Source organism: Pituophis catenifer, unplaced genomic scaffold (genome assembly GCF_029215685.1).
Source record: "Pituophis catenifer annectens isolate HBS135680 unplaced genomic scaffold, rPitCat1.0.hap2 SCAF_1, whole genome shotgun sequence".
Classification (NCBI taxonomy): Eukaryota; Metazoa; Chordata; class Lepidosauria; order Squamata; family Colubridae; genus Pituophis; species Pituophis catenifer.
The window spans coordinates 157,674,931-157,692,054 of NW_027256881.1; the positions used below are offsets into that span (position 1 = coordinate 157,674,931).

At 36.9% G+C, this 17,124-nt stretch overlaps 1 pseudogene; it reads left to right on the forward strand.

Annotated features, from left to right (window-relative positions):
- The first annotated feature begins 512 nt into the window (after positions 1 to 512).
- Positions 513 to 16,747, forward strand: LOC139308993 (protein C3orf33 pseudogene; annotated as a pseudogene).
- The last annotated feature ends 377 nt before the right edge of the window (positions 16,748 to 17,124 follow it).

Here is a 17,124-nt window from a genome sequence, read left to right on the forward strand (position 1 = left end):
GTTAATATGACTGAGTGGGCGTGGCCAACTTTTTTTTTTACTTTTAAAACCATTTTTTCTACAACCTTCGGTTGAAGAGGTTTGTAAAAAAAAAATGCTTTTAAAGCCTCTGACGATCCCAGCTGACTTGCCTGATTGGCAGAGGCTTTCTTTTTTTTTTTAAGCCTCTGACGATACCAGCTGACTTGCTTGATTGGCAGAGGCTTTTTTTCCCTTTAAAAACATTTTTTTTATAACCTCTTCGGCCGAAGAGGTTGTAGAAAAAATGCTTTTAAAAGCCTCTGATCGAAGGCTTCTGGTTGGCGCTGGGCAATTCAGTCGGGGAAATGGCGGGGCTCCTACAAGCCCCGTGAAAACCCCGACTGGCGAGCCGCTGCCGGCAGGTCTGCGGACCTACCCTGTCCTGCAGGGACAGGGGAAGAGAGAGGGACCCCTTGGACGGCCGAGAGGAACGGGCAAGTTCCTCGGGGCCGGAGGAAGCCCTCTGAGCCGCCGGCGGGGGAGCGGCAGTCATGGCGACTGCCTCAAAGCCCGGGCCAACCAGAGAAAGCACTGTGCTGGAGGAAGAATGGAAAGTGAGAGTGAGGTGTTCAGAAGCTGGGTAAGCAACACAAAACCCAGGCGGGAACAGCGTTTAAACTGTGGATATTGTTAAGTGTGCCCCAGCCTTAATCAGTGGTTATGGTGTATTGGGGCAAGAAGATTTGTAAAATACCTTTTTAAAAGGGAAAGACCCAACAAAGGATTATGGATTCTATTGCTAATTTGGAATGATTGCTTTTTTGGAAAGTTATAAATTTTGAAAACTTTTCTTTTTTAAATGAGAATGGATTATTCTTGAAAGAGAGAAAAAGAAAAGAGGCGATAAACAGGACTTTTTTAAAATAAAGGGAAAAGACAAGCGGATAGCTTTGCAATACACAAAATGGAGACTGTGAAGAAGTGAAAGTGTAATTGCTTGCTAGCAGCTTGGAAGAGAAACTAAGTGTCTTGTTATTTTAACTGGATTACTCTGGCAACAAATAAGGAGCTTTGATTTTGGGGGATACTCAATCTGTCTATTGGAAGCTTTATTGATGGAAAGAAAAAAGAAACAAAATGAAACAATTATAACTGAATTAACAAGCGCAGCAAGAAAAGGAAAAAAAGGCATGGCACTAAAAGAAGAGATGATATATATGGAATGATATAAAAGAATTAAACTCTATAAAATTTTTAACATTTTAACATTGACAAATTGAAAAAGAATAATTTTGGACAGTTTGGAAAAAGATTTATAGAAGGTTGCAAGATAAGAAAAATAACATAGCTTGACTAAAATGGAAATGTAAAGCTTAATGTATATTTGAAGTCTGAATATTGATATGAGGTATTATACTTTTTTTTGTTTCCCTTTGCTACTTTTCTGATTTTCTTTCTCTTTTTGATACTTTCTTTTTTACTTCTCTATTTCTGCTTCCCCTCTTTTCTCCTTCTTTGTTTTTGTTTTTGTTTTCCTTTTCTTTTCTTTTCCACCTCTTACTTCCATTCTTTTAAAATTGGATTACATTAACATATATATTTGGTTATGAAATAAGACTATACATGATTGAATGAGAATATGATTTTTCTAAATGTTCTAAATGCTTAAATGAATTTTTGAGATGTAAAATAAATATGAAGTAGATGACCTTAAAGGGAATTTATAACCCAGGAGAAAATATATGAGAAGATATTTTTAAAATTTATGCTGAGTCATATTGTGGTATTGAAAAAGCAATTTATGTAATATGTGAATTAGTTAAAATGAAATAGCTAAAACAACAGATATAGGCGTGGAGGAAAATATGCTGGTAACACCAGCTAAATAAGAGAAGGAGACTCAGAGGAGAATATGCTGGAAATCAGCCAAAACAAAACATGATGGAAATCAACCAAATAATAGTGGGGGGTTTGGAGGTGACTATGCTGGAAATCAGCCAAAATACAATACATTGGAAACTAGCCAACAAGTGGTGGAGGTATGGAGGTGACTATGCTGGAAATCAGCCAAAATAAAGCATGCTGGAAATCAGCCAACAAAAGCTGGAGGTATGGAGGAGGATATGCTGTTAATCAGCCAAACAATAATATGCTGGGAACCAGCCAATAATAGGAGGAGATAAGGAGGAGGATATGTATTTTGAGATAAATCTGAGAATATGAAATATGTAAAACTAAAGGTAAATTGGTAAAGCTTTAAGGTTTAAAGTTGATGAAGGGGTCAAAAGATAAAGAAATATGGACTGAATTTTGATTTATTAATTGAAATAAAAAATAGAGCTGTATCTAAGTTGAAATTAAGATGTGTCATTAAAAATTGTAAGGTAAATAATTAGACTAAGAGATTAGAATATTTTTTTCTTTTTTTTTTAATGTTTTAATATTGATGTTAAAAGATGTAATGAAGAGAGCTTGGAAAAGAACCAGAGATAATTGAATTTTTAAATGAGCATAATAATGAATTAAATAGGTACCTGGAAATTAAATTGGTGATGATATAGTAGAATGGTTCTGATCAAGATATTAGAGTTTTATGACTAAAACTTTTTCTATGTTTTGACTTTGAATTTGAAAAGATATAATGGGAAATTGTGAATGGAGCTTTTTCAAAATGTAAGCGATTGTACCTATTCATGACCGGATCGAGACTTCACTCTCGAAAGAGATATATTTTATGTGTTATGTTGGAAAAAATAAAAAAATATTTTGCAAAAAAAAATAAATAAAAGCTTCTGATCATCCCAGCTGAGCCGCGCGATCATCAGAGGCTTTTTTTTTTTTTACTTTTAAAAGCATTTTTTCAGCCAAAGAGGTTGTAGAAAAAATGCTTTTAAAAATAATAAAAAAAAGCCTATGATGATTGCGCAGCTCAGCTGGGCATTGGGGTGGGGGGGCAGGGATTTTTGCTACTGGTTCCAGTTCTCCGAACCACCCGCCTCCATCGCTACCAGATTGGGTGATCCGGTCTGAACCGGGAGCATTTCATCCCTGAAACAAACCACAACATTACCCGGAAAAATCATAGGGAAGAAAAGAAGAAAATTGCTATTGGACTCCAAAGAAGCCTTTACTTTACAGGAGATCCAGAACCAGTGGCTGCCTGACAAGTACATAATGGGCTAAAGTAAAAGATAGGGTGGACAACCCAAACCCTACATGCTGTAACTCACCATCATAGCTACACATAGTACATTGAACTTGGTATGGTGGCTTCTACAGCTCCAACCGTGGTGAAAGTAGGACCTGAGGAATGTCCTTTCCTTGGGTAAACATAGACACCCGCCCCACAAGATGCTAACTATAACCAATAGGTGAGCAGCTCCATGACTAATGGGATCTTATTCTTAACAGCAAAAGAAGATAATTGAACTGGCTTCAAGCACTATGCTTTTCATGTTTTTATATAATGTTTAGTAACTCCACTTCACCCTGTTTCTTTTATTTATTTATACATTCTTGCAGCGTTTCATGGATTGTAAGTAGCACTTTTGTTGCAGTTACTTTGGTCTTCTGTACACTTTTCATGACTTTTTGTTCTTGACGTCTGGCAAATTCTTCTGATCTTCCAATAATGTAGCCTTACTTGCTATTTTTGCTTTCAGCATTTTTGTTGCTTTTGGAATTGTCCTTGAGGGACAGAAGAACAAAACCCTGAATGAAATAGTTTCCAAAAGGCCATAGAATTGCAACAGTCTACCAATTATTAGATTTTATCACACTTGGTTGGAAAGTATGAGAAACTGGGTAGCTGTTTAATGCCAACTAAGCGGAACTTAGGGATGCATTTAAAAACTCAAAGTATCAAAGCAAGTGAAGTTATTGAACACTGAGAAAACTGTTCCAAACAGTTGCTCACACTTGATATTTCTTTTTCATAAAATGTCAGTTACATTTGGCATGGTCAGTCCTATGTACGTATACACTATATTGTATATATACACATACATGCTAATCAGTAAATGATTACTTTTTCCCCTGTTGCTACTTCCCATCTCTATCTTGTTCTAGACCATGGCAGCTTACCTTATTAGAGTGGTGGGTGACCCAAATCCTATAAGCCAGGGCTTGTCCTCTTACCTATTTGCATCATTTCCACCATAAAGGAGAAATGTTTGGGGCAAAGGGCAAATATTTCAACCTTTAAAACCCTTCATGGCATGGGGTTGGTTTCTCTGAGGGACTGCCTCTCCCCAGTCACATCTGCCTGTTCCATTAGATCCAGCAGGAAGGGCATGCTGTGGATCCTGTCTGCAAGGAAATTACACTTGGCGTATATACACTTCCATGCCACTTGCCCTCCAGAACATTCTTCCTCCTGAAATGAGGCTAGTTTTTTTTTTTAATTTGATTTATATGTCGCCCTTCTCCGGTGACTCAGGGCAGCTTGCAATGCATTAAGCAGTAGCCTTTCATACTTTTGTATATTTATACAAAGTCAGCTTATTGACCCCACAAACTGGGTCCTCAGTTTACCTACCTTAGAAAGGATGGAAGGCTGAGTCAACCTTGAGCCTGGTGTGATTCGAACTTAGTAATTGCAGACAGCTGGTGTTAATCACAATGCTATCAGTCTGCTGAGTCACCAGGCCCTTTGCTGATGCTTAGTTCCATCTTTGCTGGCTGTGGCATCAGGCCTGGGAGCGCCAGGGGACTAAAAACCCTGAGACAGCTCCACTGTGAACAACTCTCTTTTGCATTTGTCAGTTTTTACATTTTAATCTTGACTTTTTAATATATGCTTTGTTTTAATTAATTGTTGTACACCACTCAGAATTGCTTTTTGTGAGATGGGCAGTTATATAAATTTGATAAATAAATAGATACATTTGGCAAATGGTGGGTTGCTACCAGTTCGCCCCAGATCGGGCAAATCAATAGCGGTGGTGGTGGGAGGCTCTGCCCACCCGCCCAGATGTCTCTGTGCATGTGCAGAAGCATCATGCGCAAGTGTGTGTCCATGAGCAAAGAGGTAGCGATGGGATTTGAAACCCACTACTGCATGTGGCTATAACTACCTCTATATTATCCATGGATTGAACATAAGAATCATACTTACTGAATTGTCACAGTTTCTAGGACAATCACACATTTCCTTCCTTGCAAAAGGTTTATTAAGGTGGGATTAATTACAATTATCCTTAAAATAAGAGCCATGTATCATAGGTATTTAACACCCCAAAAATGCATGTTGGAAGTGCCAAGTGCCAATTTTATCATCTCTGGTGGACTTGTGACAAAGCCAAGAAATACTGAAGTCAGATTTTTATTTTAATTCAGTAGAAAGAATGGGATAGTGATGGTGGTGGAGTTGGCTGAGATGGCAAAATTGACTGTTTTAATTAAAGAGAAGAATTTTTCTAGTTTTTGTTTCTACTTGAAAAACCACTTCTGGACTTTGTGCTTGTAACTGAAAAAAATAAAACTTTGATTTTAGATTTTTAAGACTAGAATGGCTTTGTAATAGAAAGACCTTGAAATAATCAGAAATGTGAAGCAAAAAGTTGAGGCTAAAACTGTTTTTGTACTGTATTGCTGAAGTCACTATTTTTTTTCTTTTCTATTTTTTTCTCTATGTCTTTCCTCTTTAAAATCTCTAATTTTTGTTTTTATTTCTATAATAAACTTTAATACAATATTAATTAAGAAATGCACATTTCCCTCCTTGCTGGCAATGTATAGTAATGTTCATTGCCCTGAAATTTTCAAAAACCGTATTAAAAACTTAACAGATATAATTTCCTATTTATTACTCAAATGTTTGGTTTCAGAGTACATGTAACACGACATAGTTAATCCTGAGTAGCTTTATATGAACTTTTATATTTATTTAATTTGGAATGGGAACTAAAACCTCAAAGAGAAATCTGGCATGAACCCAACTTTGCAAACAGGATCTGAATCCAAATTGGATTCAAGCCCTGTATTTTCAGACACAGCACTGCATTGCCAAAGTTATCTCCTTAATTTTCCTTCCCTTTCTCCATTATTAGAATGCTCACAGCCATGTCGGATAAAAGAAAGACTTTTCCCTCTCTCGACTTTTCTCCACATATATTTTTGCTTTGTGCTCACCTACTGCAGTTCTTAAACATCACACAGTATAATATTGCCAGATTATTTGTGAACCTTTATTGTGAGAAAATAGGGAACTTCACTTTCAGATTCTCTCATTTCATTAATTTTGACTAAATACTAAAATGCTAATTCACAAAACAATGGCCTTACAAGGGTGTAAGTAACAAGTAACTTGTAGTAAGAAAGCGTGCTCAGTTTTGAGAGGAACTCCTAGATTCAACTAATAGCAATTAGGAAAGATTCATACCAGTATTGTCTGCTCCTCCTACAGTTTTAGTGCTTTTATTACATTTTATATTCTGTTTGATTTTTTTTAATTGTGTAAATAATTTATATGGGTGCCCATCTCACAACAGTTAAGTCTGGGTAGAGTAGAAAGATTTTGTATATCCCCCCCAGAGCCTCTGGAGTAAGTGTAGATCTTATGCCTACGTACCCACATACGTGCTCCAGTGATGTTAACAGGGTAAAGAATCTGGAATCGTTCAGATGTTGCTAAATTTCACTTCTTCTCAATGACTACCTTCATGTCTGGTAAAGGATACTGGAAGTAGCATGGAGAAAATTACTAGTCCCCTACATCTAACTGAATTGTAGGGCTGACATATAAGAGGAGCTAATGTGTGGAACATGTATTATAGTGGGAGCAGAAACCCCAGTTTGTATCTGGAAGGGCCAGGCTGGGGAAGATTGGGATAGAGGAGAGAAGTAAGGAATGAGCCTCCCTATGAAAATCTCAGTAGACATTCTGGATGGAGATGTTGTAAATAAAAACATTATTTACCTGAACTGCATTTATTTGCATAAAATTAAATCAATTGTATGATCACTACATTCAATGATTGACATTGCTATAAGATACTCATGTTACTCTACAATAGTCAAAACTCAAAAGCTTGAAAATCAGTAGCATGTGTGCACTTGATATATCGTGTGGCTAAACTGATGTAGAATATAAATTGGGATGAAGTGGGAGAAGGAAGGTAAGGGAAGAGAAGACTCAGTGTTTCTGCAGCTGCAGATTGCATGTGTGATACATTACAAGTTCCAAGTGGCATAAAGTCTAAGCACCAAATCCATAAAAGCTGATATTCCAGCTGTGATGGTTCCAATACTTGGGGCAATGGGATAGATTGGGTAGCCATATTTTGGAAAGTAGGTTAAAAAGTAGCTTTTGGTCTGTAACATGCACCTGGCCTATTATACCAATGGACTTAGCTTGAATTGCATTTAGAGGTCAGGGCAGACTGTAACTACAAAGAAGAAGATAATTGGAGAATCTAGACCAGTGGTTGATTGGTTGGTTGGTTGGTTGGTTGGTTTATAACAATTATATGGCCACCCATCTTTCAACCAGTTTTTGGCAGCTTCCAATCAAAGACCAAAAACACAAAAAATTACATTGAAACTATAAAACCAAGCCTATTAAAAATAAAAAATAAAAATTCTGGTGCCAAATCAAAGTTCTAAAGTGCTAGTTTTCTCCAAGCACTTGAGGGAAAAACCAGGTATTCAAAACCCTTACAGAAGTCTAAAAGGTGAAGGCCTGCTGAACTTCAGGGTGTAGGGTGTTCCATAGATCGGGGCTGCCACAGAAAAGGCATGCTTCCTAACTCCCACCAGATGGCAATATTTAGGGGAAGTGACTAAGAGCGTGGTTCTTAATTTAGAGAGTAAATTGGGTAGTTATTGGAGGTAATGAAATAATTTGTAAAAGCTTGTGAATCAAGGGTCCAGTTCCGGACTGCCACTGCTTAGCTGCTTGGATAGAAGAAGTCAAGTTCAGTGGGGGGAGAGAGGTTGGGGTGGTGATGATCAAATTATGTGTGCTGGTTCAACAAGTTCAGTTTTTATTGAGTTTAAAGTAAGACATTTTGAGGCTTTACTATTTGTTTGGGAAGGGGGTTCACTTATGGAGTTTATATTAAACATTCTACAGCAATTTCTTTATATTTCTTCATTCAAAATAGCCATTGACAAATGGCAATTCAAATTGTCATGATTTGGAAGGAGTTCTGAAAACCACAAAAATGTTATCCAGGGACTTCAGGTTGCAAATGACTTTAGTAGAGTGTGTGAATGACAGAATGTGTCCCTATATCATTCCTTAACCATTCTGTTAGAACAATTCTTTGAGATTACCATAAAGGAATCCGAGTCTACTGGATGCTTCTTTTCAAACTGTTTCCAGATTTCAATCACAAAGCTCATACTTCATTGTTAACACATTGATATAGGCTAATAGCCAGAGCTAAAAGTGCCACTAGATGTGACATCTCTGAAAAAAATAAATAAACATATCAATCTTTTCTCTAGGAAAATATCCTTATTTTTGCAAGATTCCAAGTATTGTCATTTCTTAATATTGACCTGGCTTCAGAACTCATGATTGGAAGCAAACACCTGTGTGTTCTGTTCCATTGGTACAGAACTGTTGGCGCAAGATATCACTTGTAGTTTCTGTTATTAGTTATATGAGTTATTTTGCAAGTGGCAGAACATTTATGGAGTTGGCTTCAGTAAAATGTCAAAAGCAAAACAAAACTTTATTGAATAGAAAAGCCTTTTCTCCTGCAGAAGATGACCTTTACTTTGAGTCCTCTGAGTATACAATAGGTACCGTAGTTGCTCTCTAGATTTCAATGTACAAATCAAGAAAGTAGCCACCTTAAAGTTATCCATTTCAAAGTGGAATAGATTGTAATAAAAGGCTTGATAATGACTTGATAATATTTATGAAAAAAATGTTTAAATATATTTTTGACATCTCTGTACGATTTCATACGAATTGTCAACAGTGAAGAGCTGTCAAACAAAACACATTAAGTCCATCCAATCTGAAAAAGTCTCCAAATAATCCCCAGTCCCAAAGAATTCTCAGTCTTCAATTCCTCAGGCTTCATCTGCTTTTAAGATTGCAATTTTGGCTATCCCAAAGCTAGTGAGATGAAGATGTCAAACAGGAATGCAAATTAAAATATGCAAAGATAAGGTGAGACAATCCCATATCCCATACAGCAGTGATGCCCTCACTGAATTTAGTGAATATTTGATGGTACTTGGTTGAAGCATTACATAATTGGGGAGCATCCGAGTACCGTTTAGTCTTAGCCCAAACCATTCCTAAAAGCGCACTTAAAATTAATCTAAGGAGGCAGGAGGAATGTTTGTGGATCCTGTTGACCAAAAAGCTTCATTTGGTGGATCCAGGCAAGAGCCTTTCTGCTATGTCACCTGCCGTCAAGAACATCATTCCTCCTGAGGTGAAATTTGCCTCTTGCCATCCTGGAAGGCCCTTAAAATGTAGTTCTGCCATCAGGCCTGGGGATCCCATGGAATCATGGAGTCCTTTAAATGGTTGCCTACATATAAATTTAGAATGTACTCTCCACATCTTTTTGTTATTATAGGTTTTTTTAACCATTTTAATTTAATTTTAATTGTTTTAATTTGTTGATTGTTGGCTTTTAATTGTGTCTGGCACCCAGATCACAAGTATACCAGTGGTAGGTTGCCCCCGGTTCGGACCTGTTCGCAAGAATCGGCAGTAAAACTGGCAGGAGGCTCTGCCCACTGACCCCGTCGTCATCATAGGTGATCTGTGCAGAAGCATAGCGCAGAAGCATCGTGCGGGCGTGATGCAAACCGGTAGTAAAGGTAAGTAGAACCCACCCCTGAAGTATACGATGGGTGGCTATATAAATTTAATAAATCAGTAAATAAAACCTGAAAATCTAGCTGAGATTCTATAAAAATTGTCTATATTTCTTAATCACTTTACGCTATTCTGTAATGCTGGACATAAAGTTATTGTCGAGTGTCAAACAACCCCTCGACACAATATCCTGGGGAATATGAACCACCTGAACATGAGCATCTGTGCAGATCCAGAATGAGATGGAACAGACCCGGAAGAACACACACGGTGGAGGGGGTGTTATAGCGTGTAGGATGGCACGGTGATATTAGGTGATGGACGGTATAAGGGAAAAGGGGGGGGGAATAATTCCATCAACGTCAAACAGATCCCAATGACAGGAGAAGATAATAAAAAACCCGGAAGTATGGGCGACCTGTAGGTAGCCAGAATGGGATAAGCAGCGTGGTTACTTTAAATTTGTAATAGAGCAAAGGAGGGGCGCTTGAAGGGCGTTCTATAAAGCCGGAGGCACGGGAGAAACAGTCGTCTCCAACTTTGCTTCTCACCAAAGAACTTCAGCGCTTACTGTTTGACCATTGTGTAAGCTATGATTAAACCGGATAGATTCCTCTTCTGAGCATGAGTGTGTGTGTTTATCCGGTGCAGCACAGGTGGTTCCAAGTGGGGCTGACAGTTATGGCAACCTAGAAATCATTATTTTGTTTTGCTCAGTTAGGAAAGGAAATTCAAAAAGAAGACTGTATTTTAACGAGGATATGTTGAGAGACAAAACACTGAATTAGAAGGTAGAAAAATATTCTGCTTTGAGTGGTTAAACAGGGTTAATCCTGTTTAATCCACACAGGATTGCCAAAGCTCACTGTGGTTGTGTTCACATTAAACACTTCTTAATGCTTTAGCCAATTAACCCAGCACTTTGCACAACAGACTGAATCATAAATTAACCACGTTGGCTGAATTTGCCTGGTAGTATTTTTTCATTCAGTGCAAGACATCCTTCTTTCCTTCACTGTTTACTTTTGCCTTTCATTTTATTTGGATATTCTATTTATTTATTTGGATATTGGATGTAGAATATCCAAATAAAATCCCAGGAGAAAAAGGATTAAATTGCTGTTGAAACTGTTCTTGATCTTTTAATCTCAGATAGTCTTTTTAAGCTAGAAGTTTATCTGAGGAAAAAAAATAAATTACATTCTTATTCTGAATATGTTTTTAACATTATTCTGTATTCTTGGGATGATAACACTTTATAGTCATTTAAAAACAATTTTTCTCATATTTTTAATTATGTTTAATTATATTGGATCCTGGATCAACGTTCTTCATATGAGAGTGTCTATTCTTGAGATTGGTGATCTTCTTGTTTAAACTTTAGGTCTGACAAGAATGAATTTAGTAATATACCTGCTTTGATTATTTGTTTGTTTATTTCTTTATAACATTTATTAGCTGCCCATCTTACCACCAGGTAACTCTGGTCAGTTTACAATAATAAAAGATAAATATATACATATATTAAAAACATAAATAAATGAATACAATGTTAGGATATGGGATAAGTCTAACAAGTTGTCCAGGCAATATATGTGTTCTATAACTTTAAATGTGTTCTATAACTTTAAATGTAATGCTGAGTAATTGTACTGCTGAGTCATTGTAATGACTAATGACTGCTGACTAACTGCTGACTGCAATTATCATAATTGTACTGTTGAGTCATTGTACTGCTGACTTCATTTATCTTAAGTAGATAATTACTAGTGTAAACTGTATATAAGAAGGAAGCTGAGCTATAGTCATTGTTGGACTTGCTCTCATCATTGCTTGACTTGCTGCTTGACTTGTTGGTTGGAACTGCATTCATCGTGTATGAAGGAGTTCTCATCGTGGATGGATATGCTATCATCGTGATTTGTTACCAGCGTTGAATTGCTGTTTATTACCAACTACTGTTTGTATGGTAAGAAGATATCTGTAACTTCGGATTGATTTGAATGGCTAAAGACTTGGATTGATTAAAAGACTATGCAATTGTTTTTCACTACAAAGTAAAAGCTTTGTTAAACCAGTTTGTATGTATTGTATTCATTGCTCTCAGTACCGTTTCTCTGTGCACTTACTCTGCTGGTTGGTAACACAACAATATCCTTAACATTGATTATGGGCCCAGAGCCAACCAGAACTAACTAGAATTGTTCAGAGCTAAAGTGAGAGTTAATGTGAATAATACAGAAAACTGTGTTTGTGAAATATAATCCAAGTGAAGATGGTACAAAAACAGTTATTGAATATTTCCATGATAACTCAGCTGGATGGAACAAACTATGTATCCTGGTCTACAAAATGTAATCTACTTCTGTGTAGAGAAGGACTTTGGGATGTAGTAAATAATCCACCGGATGTAACAACATGGAATCCTGATGATGAAGAAGATGCAAAGAAATTAGCCAAGTTTACCAGAGACAACGAACAAACTCTTTGCATAATTGGACTGACACTGAGTGATCAGCAACTTGTCCATATTCGTGGCGAAGAGTCTGCTGCTAGGTGTTGGACTAAGTTGAAGAGATTATATGTTCGTGACACTGTGGGTGCTCATATAAATCTCACACGGAAATTGTTTAAGCAACATCTTCTTAAAGGAGGAGATATGATGGCTCATTTGGAATCCATGACTAGAATTTTCCAGGAGCTGCATGAAAAGGAACTTGCTTTCTCGGAACTACAGCAAGTCTATATAATTCTTTCTTCTTTGGACGATAGTTATGACAACTATGTTTCTTCACTGGAGGTTTTGACCAGAGATGACCTCACATTGGCTGGTGTAACCGGTAGGTTATTGGAAGAATCCAGAAGAAGACAAGAAAGGGATTAGTTGAGAGTAAATCAACCAAAAGAAGAAAAAATGTATTCAACTGTCTATGTTGTAAAATGATGTTTTGCTTGTGGGGCTAAAGGGCATATAGCTAAGTATTGTAAGACTAAGAAAATGTCTGTTAGAGATAATAATAGACCCAATAAGGGTTGTAATTTAGCTATATCCAGTTCAACAACTAATGTTAACCAGGATTGGTGGGTTGTTGATAGTGGTGCTTCTCAATCTCTTACTAAGAATAGAAACAACTTTGTCAAAATGAATAAGAGTAACCAACATGTTAGATTAGCAAATGGTTGGAAGGTTAAGGTAGCTGGGGAGGGTGTTGCACCTTGGTCATTTAGTAATGAACCATTGCCTATGTTATATATTCCTGGGTTAAAGTATAATTTGCTCTCTATTAAATCATTATTGCAAGTTGGGTTTACAGTAACGTTTAAGAATGATAAATGTATTATTGAAAAAGATGGAAAGGTTGTTACTGCAATATTAGAAAATGATTTATTCATTTTAAGAGAGAACCCAGCATTAGTGACAAATGCTAAGTCAGTTTATAGGAATGATAAACCACATGATGAATCTATTCATCTATTACATCGGACACTAGGGCATATAAATTTCAGGTCGTTAAAGAAAACAGTTCAGCTATCTGAAGGTATAAAACTACAATCATGTAGTAAGTATTTGAACTGCAACGCCTGTAATCAGCAAAAGAGTAAGGTAACACCAGCAAATCGTTTTAATGGTTTTAAAACCAAAAAGCCATTAGAAGTAGTGTTTGTAGATTTGATTGGACCCAAGAAACCCAGTATTGGAGGTGCCTGTTATATTCTAAGCATAGTAGACCATTACTCTAGGTACGGATTCTGTTATGAAAACGAAATGTGAAACATTCCAGCATATAAATAACTGGCTGAAATTTGTTGAAAGGAAACAGAAGTATAAAGTAATGTGCTTAGTAACAGATAACAGTACAGAATTCACTAACCAAAGGTTAGAGAAGTATTTGCAAGAGGCAGGTATACAGCATAAACAGTCTGCTCCGTATAGGCCACAACACAATGCTTATGTTGAGAGGAGGAGTCAAACATTACAAGCCATGACTAGAACAATGTTGGCAGATTCTGGTTTGCCTGAAACTTTATGGGGTGAGGCTGTTATGTGTGCTAACCATGTATTAAACAACATGGTACATTCATCTACTGGTGAAATATCATTTACATTATGGCATGGGAGGAAACCAAATCTTAGTTACTTACACACATTTGGAGTCCCAGCTTGGGTGCATATTCCATCTACTGTGAGAAGGAAGGAACAACAAAGAGCCAGAAAAATGTTTTTGTAGGCTATGATTCAAACCATAGGTCTTTTAGATTTTGGGCACAGGGAACTACTAGTGTGTACTGTAGTGCTAATGCAAAATTTCTAGAGCACGAAGGATGGAAGAAACTTGAGCGTGCAGATTATAGACAGAATGACAATAATGTTAGCATTGAGCATCAAATGAGTGATGGTATCCCCGATGAGGCTATAGATGATGTCGATTCTTCTATTAAGGTTGAAGAGGAGAAGGTAGTTTTAGGGGAGGATGAAATTGAATCATCTGCAATGAGTCCTGTATTGCCTAGGAGATCCAGTAGGGAAAGACATCCACCTAATAGGTATAAAGCAATGGTAGTTTGTCAGATTAACATAGAACCTTCAAGTTATGAGGATATTAGGATGTATCCTGAAAAAGAGCAAAATGCATGGAAGGAGGCAATGAGTAGAGAAATAAACTCATTAACTAAATTGGATGTTTATGAGGATGTGAAATTACCACCTGGAGAAAAATTGATTGGTTGTCGATGGGTGTATAAAGTAAAGAAAAGTATAGATGGGACAATAACCCATGAAGCTTGCCTTGTAGCTCAAGGTTTCGCTCAAACGGAGAAAGATTTCGATGAGGTGTTTGCACCGAGTTTAAGAGCTAGCATGTTAAGAACTATGCTAGTGTGGGCAGCAAAGAATAAGTATATTATTAATCATATAGATGTGGAGATGGCATACTTGCATGCTCCATTAAGACATACCATTTATATGAGGAAGCCGTTAGGAGTGAAAACAAATGATCAAACTGATTGTTGGAAATTAAATAAAAGTCTTTATGGTTTAAAACAATCAGGGTTTGAATGGAACCAGTGAATAGTGAAAGAGCTGACTAATATTGGTTTTAAGGAAGGTGTAGCAGACAAATGATTTAATTTACTATAAACAGTTAATGATTGATGTAGGATTAAAGTTAGATTATCCTATTGTAATTTATGAGGATAACCAAGCTGCTATAAAAATGGCTACAAATTTAGCAGTTAAGACAAGATCGAAATATACTGATATTCGTTATCTAAATGTTCATCAGAGTATTCAAAGTGATATGGTTCAGTTAGAATATTGTATGTCTGAAAACAATATTGCTGATAATTTCACCAAAGCGCAGGGTGCAATTAAACATAAAATGTGTTGCAAAAGCTATGGCTTGAGGATTTGAACAGGGATATATTAGCCTGTCCAAAGGGGAGAATGTTAGGATATGGCATAAGTCTAACAAGTTGTCCAGGCAATATATGTGTTCTATAACTTTAAATGTAATGCTGAGTAATTGTACTGCTGAGTCATTGGAATGACTAATGACTGCTGACTAGCTGCTGACTGCAATTATCATAATTGTACTGTTGAGTCATTGTACTGCTGACTTCACTTATCTTAAGTGGATAATTACTAGTGTAAACTGTATATAAGAAGGAAGCCGAGCTTTAGTCATTGTTGGACTTGCTCTCATCATTGCTTGACTTGCTGCTTGACTTGTTGGTTGGAACTGCTCTCATCGTGTATGAAGGAGTTCTCATCGTGGATGGATATGCTACCATCGTGATTTGTTACCAGCGTTGAATTGCTGTTTATTGCCAACTACTGTTTGTATGGTAAAAAGATATCTGTAACTTCGGATTGATTTGAATGGCTAAAGACTTGGATTGATTAAAAGACTATGCAAAAGAGCCTTTGTAGTACAGTGGTCTAAGGCACCCTGTTATTAAGCTGGTTATTAAGACCAGATGCCTGCAATTACTGCAGGTTCGAATCTCGCCAAGGCTCAAGGTTGACTCAGTCTTCCATCCTTTCTAAGGTAGGTAAATTGAGGACCCAGTTGTGGGGGCAATAAGCTGACTTTGTATAAATATACAAAAGAATGAAGGCTATTGCTTAGCGCATTGTAAACCGCCCTGAGTCTCCGGAGAAGGGCGGCATATAAATCAAATTAAAAAAAAAGTGTTTTTCACTACAAAGTAAAAGCTTTGTTAAACCAGTTTGTATGTATTGTATTCATTGCTCTCAGTACCGTTTCTCTGTGCACTTACTCTGCTGGTTGGTAACACAACAATATCCTTAACACAGCAACCTTCATAAACTACTTTGCTGGTCAGTAACCCTTTTATGTTAGGGCATGAGGAAATGATGGCTGGTAGGCGATCATGGCCGGGTAGCGGGGCAGAGAGCTGCCAAATTATGTCGTGCATCTTTCCGAGTGGGCAGACGCGCATCTCACCCTCATCCAGAACATAAGTACCGGATTGGCAATAGTTGGAGTGACTGTACTTGCAAAGAGTATCAAATTGACAGCCAAATTCACAAATGCTTTGGAAATATATCCCAAATTTATAGAGAAAAATGTTGAGCTACGTGGACAATTATGACAAATAACCGAACAAGGATTAGAAATTGAACAAGTACCTATTACCCTTCCAATCATTTCCTCTCTGCAGAAAAGATGCTTGCTGGTGTGGAGTTAACGTCTGATGGAGTAATCTGGTTAAAAGAAGAAATGAAACCTTCACAAATGATTTGGTTCCAGCTTTTGGGCAGAAAAGAATCAGCACTTGATTGCTTCGTAATAGTAAATAAGGGGAGATTTTCCAGTATTTGTCTAAATGAAGAAATCTTGCAATGAGGGTTTGGCAAGACAGTCTGTACTGAAGGGTTGGCTCATGAATCCCAGATACTGGAAGCTTCACAAGAGGCTACTTCAAGCAGAAATGAAAGCTGTGGAAAAAAAGAAAGGAATCTGGAAAGAATAGACATTCATTGAAAAGCCATTCATTGAACACATAAGCAATTATAAATTTATCCAAAAACTAAAGCAGTTTGCAACATGGTTGAGAATCCGGCTATGAAAACAATTGCTTGGAATACCCTAAATGGAGCAGAGAGTAGCATTGTGTTAGTATCTGTGAAAATCATGTAACTAAGTTCTTAAGAAGATGAAAACATCTGATACCTATATCTTAAGAAAATGTACATATACAATACACATAATTATTGTTAAAAGTTTTAATCTATTAAGCTTTTTCACAAGGAAGAACACTCTTTAGACTGTCTAACTCTCCCAGAGGAAAAAGCACAAAATATAATGTAAATATAAAGGAAATATGGAATTACTGGTGATGTATTTTAC